This window comes from Sminthopsis crassicaudata, chromosome 1, assembly GCF_048593235.1.
Source record: "Sminthopsis crassicaudata isolate SCR6 chromosome 1, ASM4859323v1, whole genome shotgun sequence".
Taxonomy (NCBI): domain Eukaryota; kingdom Metazoa; phylum Chordata; class Mammalia; order Dasyuromorphia; family Dasyuridae; genus Sminthopsis; species Sminthopsis crassicaudata.
Genome location: NC_133617.1, coordinates 52,842,353 through 52,854,888, shown reverse-complemented (window position 1 = coordinate 52,854,888; position 12,536 = coordinate 52,842,353).

Sequence of the window (12,536 nt, the reverse complement as noted above, 5' to 3'; positions counted from 1 at the left end):
TCCCTTCCTCATCTCTCTCTGTCTCTGTCTCTATTTCTGTTGCATCTCTCATCTCCCAGCCTCCTTCCCTCCCCTCTTTGTCTCTATCTCCTTGTCTCCATCTCTGAGTGTCTCTTTCTGTCTCTCATCTCCCAGCCTCCCTCCCTCATCTCTCTCTCTCTGTCTCTGTCTCTGTCTCTGTGTGTCTCTTTCCCTGGCCCCTCTCCTCCCTCCCTACCCCACATGTGACTTGCCCAGTTCTGTCTCTATTCCCCTCGGTCCCCACCCCCAGGCTCATATTTGGTTTCTGTTTCCTGGCTAAAGTACTATCCCAGCTGTGATGGTTTGGAATGTGTGGATTTCAGAGAGGGAACGAGGAGGGCAGCCAGGGTGAGGTACGGCCCTGCTGGCCCTCAATGCCATCCTCTCCCCTCCCCCCTTTCCCCCTGGGCCTCCATCCTCCACCCCCTCCTCAGGACACTGGAGGAAGGTCTCTTGGCTTCCAGAGTTTGAAGGAACGGGATTCTCTCAAATTACAAAGACTCCAAGGTCCTCCTCCCCTGCCCCCTCCTCTCTCCAAAACACAGCTGTCTGTTTCCCCTTGCCCAGGGCCCCCATCCATGAGGCAACTTCTGGGGTCCTGCTCCCAAGCCTGAGACACAGGTCTGTGCACCTACCTGCCTGCCACCCCCACCCACCTACTGTTGCTCACCCGGACCACTGGTTCAGGTATGAGCCTGCTGTGGTTCCCACCCAGAATCCCAGACTAAAGGGCCCACTCTGTTCCTCACACATGTGGAAATCACTGCCCCTTACAAGCCTGGAAACCCAGCTAGCCATAAGGCCGTTCCTGCTTGCCCACAAGGGATCCCATCCCAGTACCGGCCTGCCATGGCTGCCACACACGGACGAACACCAGCACAGGCTCTGCAGCTCAAGGTTCTCCCTTAGATCCCGGCTGCTCTTTAGTCCTCGGTTGACCTGCGGCGAATCATGTCATCTCTGAAGCTGCTACCTTCTGTTGCTTGAGCCCACAAAAATACAGCAAAATCAACAACTCAGGTCATTCCCACTGGGAAACACTTTCTCTCCTCCCTGCTGGTGAAATGGGGAAAGACACTCATGGCCACTGTGCCCCACGTGCTCCCTCCTTACTTTCTTCCTTAAGACTCAGCTAAGAAGCTGCCTCCTCAGTGAAGCCTTCCCAGATCAACACACACACACACCGCATAACCTAAACACACATAAACATACACATATACCCCCCCATACACACTAGACATCCTACACACTCTCACATATTCCCTCTCACACACATCCACTACACACCCTCCACATACACAATACACCTACACTCCCACCCACTCTACCCACCCAAATCCTACACCCACACACATACATACCTCACACACACATTCCCTACACACACATACACACACACCCATCCCTACACTCCCAAACAGCCACACATATACCTACACATGCACACACACACACACACACACACACACATATAACTTCCTTAGCAATAAACTTTCTCTCTCTTCTGGATTATTTTGTATCCAATTTATTAATATGTACCTTGTATCCTCCCCAGGAAAAAATAAGTCTTCTAGGGCAGGGATATTTCTATTTTTTACTTTGTATCTCCTAAACCCTCCTCTGGAGACCAGCTCTTCTCCTCAAACTACAGAGTCTTTGCTACCTTTAATCCTGTTTTTTGAAATTCTCATTAGTTATAAATTATAACCTGTTTAGCACACTGCCTGACACATAACAGGCACTTAATAAATGCTTCTGGACTGGCTGCTCATACCTACCACAGGCCTCTGACCATTCTCAATGCTTCCTTCAGAGACCATTGTTTCATCTTAGAGTAGAACGTTAGTATTAAAAAGATAAACCTTTGCTTTCATGGGAAACTTGGAGTCATTAAAGGAGCCTTTTAGTTTCCCATAGGGAATCCAGATCACTCTCCTCCTATTAAATTCCAGGAACAACTCGTTATCTTTCTAGGCTGCCTTTTCCAGATATTCCAACTAATAGACAAATTCTATCCAAATGCATGTATCAGTGCATCTGGATATTGAATAACCTTCATCTACTTGGTCTTTCCTATGTGAATGGTCAGGTGAGGGATGACTTGTAGACATGCATAGTGCTCTAGCGGCACCCTGGTTATGTCGACAGAAAATGAAGCCTTCCCAGATCACAACACACACACACACACACACACACACACACACACACACACACACACACACATCATGTCTAGTGCATCCTGTGCACTAAACTGATGGAAGGCCCTGGACAAAAATCATACAGCATGAACAAGTATGGATGGATCATGATAAATGTCACTGGAGGGAACTTCCAAAAGAATGAGATCACAGCTCCATTTAAATATTCCCAAGCACATAACCCAGATATTTGGATGTGTCTGTGATTTCATCAATGGGACCACTCCCTCCAATAATTTCCAGTTGCTTGGCAGTTCTCTTTAACAAGAGATCCTTATCCAGCCATCTCTGCCCACCCTATGTGGATCTCATCCATGTGCTCTTGTGAATCCTCTCCTTGCTATTTCATGAATATCGGTGGGAAGACACATCTCAGTAATGATTGGCCCACCTCTTTCCAACTAGACATTTCTCTGACAACATCCTTTGCACTTTCTCCAAGATAATCAATTTCTTACTTTCAATACATTGCAGCATCTTCATGTGTACAATGTGTACCATACTATGATTTATTGGGTGAACCTCAATCAGTTCTTCAAAGAACATGAGCTTCTACAACTTGCAGCCCTAAAGCACTGAAAGAAGGATACTGATGTTTCAAAAACATTGGCCCTTTGTTTCAAAGAAAAGTATGAAGCAGGCACTTCATCAGTTTGCTAATAATAGACAATTGTTGATAAAAACACCAATCAACCCAGGCTTACCCTCTCTTCACCTGCAGAAATGCCTATTAACATTAGCTGTATTTCCCTACACAAGTCACTTAATCCCAATTGTCTCACCAAAAAATAACAACAAAAACAAAAAGAAAAAGAAATACCCACTAACCTATGACAAGAAAGGCAGCTAGGTGATCTAGTGAGGTTGATAGAGCTCTGCACCCAGATTTGGGAAGAACTGAGTTGCAATCCCACCTTGGATACTTCTTAATTGTGCAACTCTGGATAAATCATTTTTCCTGCCTCGGTTTCTTCAACAGTAAAAAATGAGGATAATAATAGCACCTCCCAATGTTGTTGTGAAAATCTAATGAGAGACGAAGTGCTTGGCACATTGTTATGTTCCTTAATAAATGTTTGTTTTCTTCTCTTCCCTTCTCCAATAATTGCTCACATAGAAGTACATACTGATTGTGCCTTATATACACACAGAAACATATATACTCACCTAGTGTCATTCTTAGATATGGTCACCCACAAATGCACCAAAATAAATATACAAAAACACAAATATATCTACCCATATAAATGAAAATGTACATTCACATACTCAGCCACATACATGTACATGCATGCATACACACAGTCACACACACAGAACACATACACACACACACACACACACACACACACACACACACACACACACACAGAGCTGGCCTGAGAAACACAAAGTCAGCCCTGGAACATTTCAGCAGCCTTAGCTTGGAATGTGTGACTCATTCAGTGACTGAATACAAATCTTCATTCTCCAACATATGCCCTGGCTCATCTCCCGGAGGGGCCACTGGGCACCCTCCCTCCTCCCGCCTCCACTGGCCGCCCTAGCCATTCAAAGCTTCCTCCTAATAATCATAACAGCGTTAGAAGGAGCACTGGTTAGAGAATGACAGGCTGTAGGAGTAAATCCTAGTTTAGTTATTTAGGTGCTGTGTGATCTGACACAAATCGCTCAGCCTCTCTGAGCCTTCTAGTTACAAAGAAGGTAGAGGGATCAGGCTAGATGAGTCTTATAATTCCTTCTGGCTTTAAACTTGGGCGCCTGTGGACCAATGAAGTGGCATTTATCTACAGCTTTAAAGTATTAAAAGCCCTTTATACACTTTATCTTTCTTGATCTTCAGAAGAATCCTGCCAGGTAGCCAAATTCTGGACCCCAAAAGCAGAGACAGTCTCTTGAACACACTGAAACTCTCTCTCCATCCCTGTAATTGACACCTGCAACAGCTCAAGATTCTGATACTTTGAGAGAGGTCCTTAAAGACCATTATTAAAAGATCAGAAGGGAGCTTTTGTTTTGTTGTTGGGATGGTGGGGGTTGAAGTTATTTTATTTATGTTTGACTCTCCTTAACCCCATTGGGTTTTTCTTGGTAGAGATACCAAAATGGTCTGCCATTTCCTTCTCCAGCTCATTTCACAGATGAAAAAATTGAGGCAAAGAGAATTAAGTGACTTGCCCAGAATCACATAGTAAGTATCTGAACTCATATTTGAACTCAGGAAGATGAGACCTGGATTCATTTATTCAGTCTGTATCTGGATCAGATATTGACCAGCTAGAGACTCAGTTTCTCCATCTATCAATAGGACCTAAAGGGAGCACCAACCTCACAAGACTGCTGTCAGAATCAAATAAAGTAAAGTACTATATAAATGTTAAGTATTATCATTATCATTAAAATAGGTGATTGATAAATGTGATGAATGAATGAACCACTCAGGCCACATACCTAGGCTGTAAGTAGTAGGAAATGGTAGCCTCTCTTCTTCCTGCTCCTTCATCACCTTCTAGTCATCTACAGCAAAACGTCCATAATTTTGACTCCAGTTATTTCACTGACCCTACCCAACCCAATAAAATTGTTCCTAAAGCAACCTAGGAATAGTAACTTTCAGGACAGATAAGGAAGATACTAATTATCAGGAGCCTCTATCCAGCCATCTGAGCATTTAGAGTTCCCATTACTATGGCCTTATAGAAGCCTCCCAACATTACTGTTTTGGAAGACAGATAGAAATCCTGTATCCAGTCATAATCTGCCCATTTTCGAGAAATGAACCTGGGCCTTGAAAGAGGGAAGATACTTGCCCAGGGATATAAAAATGTTTAGAGGAAAAGCTCAATTAGAAGGAATCTACATTCACTCTACCAGAAGTGCCAAAAACAGCCTGACCCAGATTAAAATGGAATCAGGAAATGTTTAACAAAATAAATACAAATGTAATACAACATAGCTAATATCAATCTGTGGTTTTTTCTAAGTCAATATGCAGCATAAGTAGTCTGCTTCTATTGGAGTTTGACATAGCTATGCTACAATAAATTTGGATTTGTTTCTGACCAAAGGCAGTGATCCTTCTTCCCCATAACAGCTAAGTTTATTCTAATGACATTTTTAGTAAATAGGAAGGTAACACAGTACGGTGGACAGAAGATCAGCCTTGGAGTCAGGAAGAAGGATCTGTGTTCAAATCCTACTCCCAGGTCTAATATGACCTGCTTATAAGGCTGCCTGCCTTCTCCAAGTAGGTTCCCAAACCCCTGAGGATGCTGGGCCTGACTGCTAATCTGCATTGTTTTAATAGGAACCAAAAAAAAAAAAAAAAAAGAATGAAAAGAAAAGAACATCACAGGCCATGTATTTCAACCCTCTGCAATCCAATCCAAAAGCAAATATTAAATGCCTACTGTGTGTGGGGCGCTGCGTAAGGGATAGGGTAAAAGGCTAAACAACTACAACAAACAAACTAGTCCCTGTTCTCCAAGATCTTCCAGCTCGCCTTGTACAGAGGAGGAAACTCAGGCTCAGAGAGGCAATAACTTGCTCATGATCACACAGAATTTTAGTGAAGAATCCACATCTCTGACCCTTTCTACTAGACTCAATTACTCAACAAGAAATTAGTAAACATCTACTGTACTCTAGGGACAAAACTGAAACAGTGACTACCTTCATAGAGTATATTTTTTAGTATAGGAGAACGACATATGCATTTGTGGTACTAGAAAGATAATAGGTAGGTGAGTGGATGGATGGATGGATGGGTGGGTGGGTGGATAGATAAATAAAAAATAGGCAGATGACTGATGTGGAAGGATAGAGAGATGATAGATAATAGGAAGGTTAATAAATTGAATAGATGGATAAATGGGTAGATAGATAATGCAAAGAGAGATAAAAGTAAGTGAATGAATGATATGGATAGAAAGAAGATAGATGACAATAGATAGATGATAGGTAAGAAGAATGGATGGATTGGTGAATGAATGGATAGGTAAGTATATAATAGATAAGTAGGTGGATGGATAAGTAGATGGATGAATACATATGGATGGAATGGATGATCAGTAATAGGTGGGTGAATGGATAGCTAATTAGCTAGATAGAAGGTCATTCTGGTGGGGAAGGCACTCGCATCTAAGGAAATAAGAAAAGGCTTCAAGTAGAAGGTGGCCTATGAGCTGAACTCTTGAAGGAAATAAGTTATAGTAATAAGAAGTTATATTAATAGGACATAACTTACCCCAATAGAAAGACTTGGGGACCTACAATGGGGATAAATAGCTCTCTCATTAGCAGGCAGTTAACATTAATAGAGAGGGAAGGCATTCTAAGCATAGAAGATGGCTAATGTGAAGGTAACAAAGAAAGAAAATGGAACTTCCAAATACAGGAAGGCCAGTTAGACAGTACCATAAAATAGGGAAGGGAATAATGTGTACCAATATATAATACTATACCAGGCTACCTTTCATGTCAAACCTTTCACACTGGGGAAAAAATAGGTTAAGATTCAAGTACCCAATTAAGCACCAAATAGTGTGTACAGACAGAGAAAGCTTACTATGGGCAGTCAAGGAGGGCTTCTCAGAGGAAATGGGAGAAGAAATGAAGGGAAGAGAAAAAACAAAGCTATATCTGGCCCAAGGCCACCAATCCCAAGCAGCCCAGCCCTTGGAGGCCATGCACAGGGAACTATGGAATCATGGGTCACCTGGTACAACCCACGTATAGTGGGAGCCTGAAACAGTGTGGGAAGCAGGCTTGAGCCAGCCAAGACTAACACCAGAAGCAACCTCAGCTTCATCCAGGCCATCAGAGTAATTAATTCTACAAATAACAATAACAGAAACAGAGAGCAATAATGACACTCTGTGTTTACAGAAACTGAGCTCCAGGAATGGAGTTGTATGCCCTTTGTATACAGAGATGACGCTACCAATCAGCAAGCCAGAGACCTGGATTATATCCCCAAAAGTGAGGAAAGGGGCCACGGAACCACATATGCTATCTCAGTCACCTCGTTCACATCCTTGCCAACACCTCTCCCAGTCATTTGAATTGTGATCTGTATCCTGGGAGAGCCAGGTCAGGGCTGAGTTTGGACTTGGGCAGTAGACTAAAACCCCATGATGGCCTTAGACTCAGCCAAGACCCCAGACTGATTCCTGACATCAGCACTGTACTAATCTCATACTAGGAGAGCCAGAAAGAGACTGAAGCTGGTTCTTTGCGATCCATCCTTTAACCTGTTTGCCACAGTTTCCTCACTTGTAAACTGGAGATAACAGCATTTAGCATATAAGGTTGTTGTGAAAATCAAATGAGGTACAGTATTTGTACAGTATTTGGCACATAATAGGGGCTTCAAAAATGCTTATTCCCTTCCCTCCCCCCATTCCTGCTGCAGAAACACCTGTACTTGCCTGTGGGTCTGAGAGTCATCTTCATGTTGGTCACAGTTGTTTTAACCCCAATCTAGCTTATTGTGTATAAGGCTCAAAACTTGAACAGGACATGAGTGAGTAGAGTGACCAAGGTGCTCCTGGTGCCCAGTTGCGTCACCATGGCAGGTGACATGGCCCCCAGCCCCCAACCCCTAAAGGACAAATATGACTCTCTAAAGGGTGTTTACATTGGGGACAGCTAAATGACACAGTGTAGTCCGAAAGACCTGAGTTCAAATCTGACCTCTGATATGGCTAGCTATGTGACCTTGGGCAAGTCACTTAACCCTAACTACCTCACCAAAATAATAATAGTAATAATAATTAAAAGAGTAGTTACATTTAGATTGGCACAGTCTCTGGGCTAGGCTTGGGTGGTCATACTCACGCCTTTGGGGCTAGGAAGAAGTGTTAGACCTGGAGGAAACTTGGCTTGGTTTGGTGGTCAGAAAAAGGGTGGCGGGAGGGGGGGGGGATCAGTCCAAGAGGAAGTCACTTAGGGCTATGTTGGCCCAAATAAGCCACTCCCCTTCTCTGTGCTTTTTGAACTTGGATAACCATTTTTGTTTGAAAGATAGGTAGAGATTCCTTGAAGCCTGGTTCCATCAAGCAGCCCACCCCTCCTTTCTCTGTGGGAGTGAGCAAGAAAAGTTCCTCATATCTCCTCATCTTAGTGGCTGGGGCTGAGCAGCTATAGCACTCCTGGAGATCTTGCCAAAGTCTGGAGGGATTGTACCAGGAACAATCACTCCCATATATGTGGCACTTTGAGATTTATAAAAAGCTTTCCTAACAACCTTATTAGGTATAATTTATCTGTTTTACAGATGAGAAAACTGAGGCTCAATGCAGGAAACTGATTTCCCCAGAGTCATACACTTCACATGTGTAGGAGCCAAGGATTGAATTCCATGTTTTTGACTGACTCCTAGATTAATCATAAGGGCAGGGACATCACCAATCAGTGGCAAAAGATAAATGAATTTAGAGCCAGAGGTATAAAGAAACATTTGGGTGAGTGTTGCTTTTTCTGGTCCAGAAGGGAATCCTGACTCCCAGCCATTCCCACCTCCCACCCATTCTCTCTCTCTTCACACAGCTCACAAGCAAAACAGTAACTTTAACCAAACTATCTTTCAGAAATCTTCCTCCAGATTTTTGCACTTGCTGTTTCATTCCTCTTTTCCTATTTCTGTTCCTTTACTTTCCTTCTATGCTTTCTTTCTCTCCACCCAGGCTCCCTGTAAATTAATTTCAGTCTGATCCTACTAAGGGTTCTGTGTTTCTGAGGCTCCCTGGAATAGAAGGAGAAGGGGTTGAAAGAAGGAGGAGATACTAAGCAGGAAATATGGAAGTTGGACCTCTGGTCACCATAAAAGGACCAAACTAAACAAAAGGGAGACCCCAATTCTGCTATACTGAATGACTATCTAAAGAGTATATCCTCTGGGGTATTGAGGGAAGAGACTACCTAGAGAGCCTGAGAACTGGGAGTGATGGAGTTATCAAATCATATGTTGTTAGACTCCCAAGATTCAAATTCCTCATTTTATATGTGGAGGAAACTGAAGCTTAGAAGAGTAAAAATCAGCGAAATGAAGCCACAAAATGAGTAAGTGGGATAAGTGTGTATTGGAGAGAACACAATCTTAGATCATATGATCATAGGACTTTAGAATTGGAAGGAACCTTCCAGCCACAATCCATTTTACAGATAGGGAAACTAAGATCCTACAGAAGAAATGTGAGTAATTAGCAGAGACAGGATTTGAACACAATTTGTCTTCTGACTACAAATTCAGTGCTCTTTGCCTGTCATCAATCCTATTTGAGTCCCACTGTCTTCTGGGTATCTGCCTACATCCCTGGAAGCAATCACCTTTCTCATTTTGTTGACTGCCTTACTGGGATCCAGGCTGGGTTTGGGCCAAGGGGCAGAGTAAGGTAACTGCAGTCATGGGCTTCTGACTCCTGGATCTTTTCCCTGAATTAGAAAAGGTCACTGAAATAGCCTCCTAGGCAGTTCATGGTAGTTATAGGACCATAGAGATCTCCCCATGCAACTCCTTCATTTTACTGATGGGGAAGCTGAGGCCCAGAATAAAGTTGCTCCAAGGGAACTCGGTTAATCAAGAACAGAGCTCTGGTCACTTCCTAACCCCTTATATTTCTACCACAAGCCCCCCAAGAGGTAGTACATACTTGGAGGAAAACTCTTGTCTCAAATGTGCCCATTTGGGGTTTTCTTGGCAAAGATATTAAAGTATTTTGCCATTTCCTTCTCCAGCTCATTTTACAGATGAGAAAATTGAGGCAAACAAATTTTGCACTCTATCAATTGACCACTTAGCTGCCCCAATTGACAGGCAGAATATTTACTGACAATAGAAGCCTCAAATACAAGGCCTTGGATCAAAATGAAATGAGGCGATATTCAGCAAAATAAAATGGATAATAACATTGTGTAACTAAGTCAATATGCCATCTGCAGGGATCTTACGTATGTACTGATGGCTTCTTTTCTGAGTTTAATACCACTGGAATAAATAGGCAGGGACTATGGTATAGAAAGTCTTTTGATTCATGCGTAAATTGGATTTAAGTGAGACAGGGCTGCCTGAAGTCATCAGCCTCACTCTCTCTTCTGAAGCCACCAGTGGCAGGACAGAGTCAAAATGCCTGGTGACGACTCAAGATGGAGTATCTCCAATGTCTAACCAAGCCCTAAATGCTCCACAGCACCCGCTTCCCCTATCTTTGTGGCCGCTAGAACAAATTGTTGTCCATGGGGGAAGCCTTTTCATGCCTGGAATAGACACCCCCCCAACTCACCCTAGGGTTTGAGACCCTTTGGTTACTCTCTTTGGTTCAGCCCCTCTGCCCAAACGGTTTACTGGGGCGTGGTCACTGTGTATGCTACAGCTTCTTGGAGCCACAGGTGAGAATTAGATGGATCAGATAGACATCAAAGGTGGAAAGCAGCCTTGTAAAAGACTTCACAGCCTTCACAAGAGAGGTACAAGTCTTCCCTGAAAGCACCCTACATCCCATAGAAAAAGAATACTTTGGAATGGAAGTTTGAATAGGTGGAGGCAATGCAGAAGACAAAGGCAGGATGGGATAGCTCAACCTAGTGTGGTACAAGCTAAGGCAGCACCACATAGGCAGAAGTAGAGTGGTAGAGGCAGAGGCAGAGACCAAAATGTTAGAAAAAGGTATTATGGTGTGGACAGGTATAGTGTGATGTGGATAAAGGCAGTGTGCTTGACACAGACAATGTCACATAGGGAGGAAGCTTATAGAGACTGCCTGGTATAGGCAGATACATTGTGATTTAGGCAGAGATAGATATGGACAGCTTGGTGGTGAAATGGATCAGGAAGACACGTTCCTGAGTTCAAATCCAGCTTCAGACACTTACTAGCTGTGTGTCTCTGCACAAGTCATTTAACCTTGCTTGCCTGAGTTTCCTCAACGATCAGGAAATAATAAACCACTACAGTGTCTTTGCCCAGAAAACTCCAGGAGTTTTCTCTAGGAGTCAGGAAGAGACTGAACAAAGCAGAGCGGCATAGACAGGCAGAGAAATGTAGGCACAGTTTGGTGCAGGTGAAAACGCCCTCCCTCTCACAGGGAGATCTGGTTTCTAAGCCCAGCTCTACCCTTAACCCTTTGTGTGACCTCCTTGGGCAAACCATTCTTGCTTTAGGCTTAGATTTCCTGGACAAGGGGCTTAAACTAGGTGATGATCCTAGCCTAAGAACCTAGCAAATAAAACACTGGAATCCTTCTTTACTCCCAAAGTCAAACCCACTCCATTTCCCTTGTGAGGATTTAGGGTGGAGTAGCCCGGTAGCAGTGACTCAGGGAAGAGTTGGGGGCCCTATCCTGGCACTGGAAAAACTGAGCTCCTGCTCAGGGGATCCTATTACATGAGGAATGGAAGTAGGGTATAAAAGGAAGTAGCTTCCTCCTTTTCACAAAAGAGAATCAACTCTGATGGCCATCCCTGTCTCTCTTCTGCTCCCCTCCAGTAACCAGCAGCTGTAATCAGGCTCAGTTCATGGACCCCAAGGAGTTGAAGTATATAATAAATTCAAGAGAGGCCTGTGACTGATCTTAGTGTTGTGCCATTCCAAAGCTATGATGCACCACCAGTCCCCAACAGAATTATGATCAGGGGTAACAGTGGTCAGGGATGTGAAGCCCTGAGCCTTAGCTTCAGAGCAGTTTGGACTGATAAACTTGAAAGTGACCTCCTTATTCAGTATTTGTTAAGCACTTATTTTGGAGGGGGGGGGCATTGCTGGGCACTGGACTAATGAAATGGAAGGTAAGAAACAAAAAACAAAAAAGACCTTGCTTAGAACTGGCCCTCAAGGAGCTTACATTCTAAAGGTGAATAAGAAGGTATATTGTGGACATGTCACCAGGGCAAGTTATGTAACATGAACATTCCCTGGTGGGATGTTTAGAGCATGTTTAGATTGCCTTTCATGCATGGAAGGCTCATCATCCCCCACCAGAATTGTGTTGATTGTCTCCTATGACTGACTTCCTTCTTTGACTTTTTTTCCCCACTGCTCCTTTTTGGACAATCTTTCTGTTGTGGTCTTTTAGTCAACTCTGTTATGCTCCATCCAGAGAGTAAAGATCTCAGTTTATCCAAAGTCATAGGAGAAAGATTCCAATTCATTACAGCCAGAAGGGGAAAATCCCAGTTCATTCACAGCTGGGATGCCATGAAGTAAACTGGTGAGAAGGGAAGGATTTCCTCCCCCTTCTCCCTCTCTTTTACTCCTAGCTCTGAAAAATGAGCCTGTCGAGAAGTGATATTTGTTTCTACGTTCTTTATTCCCCTCAATTT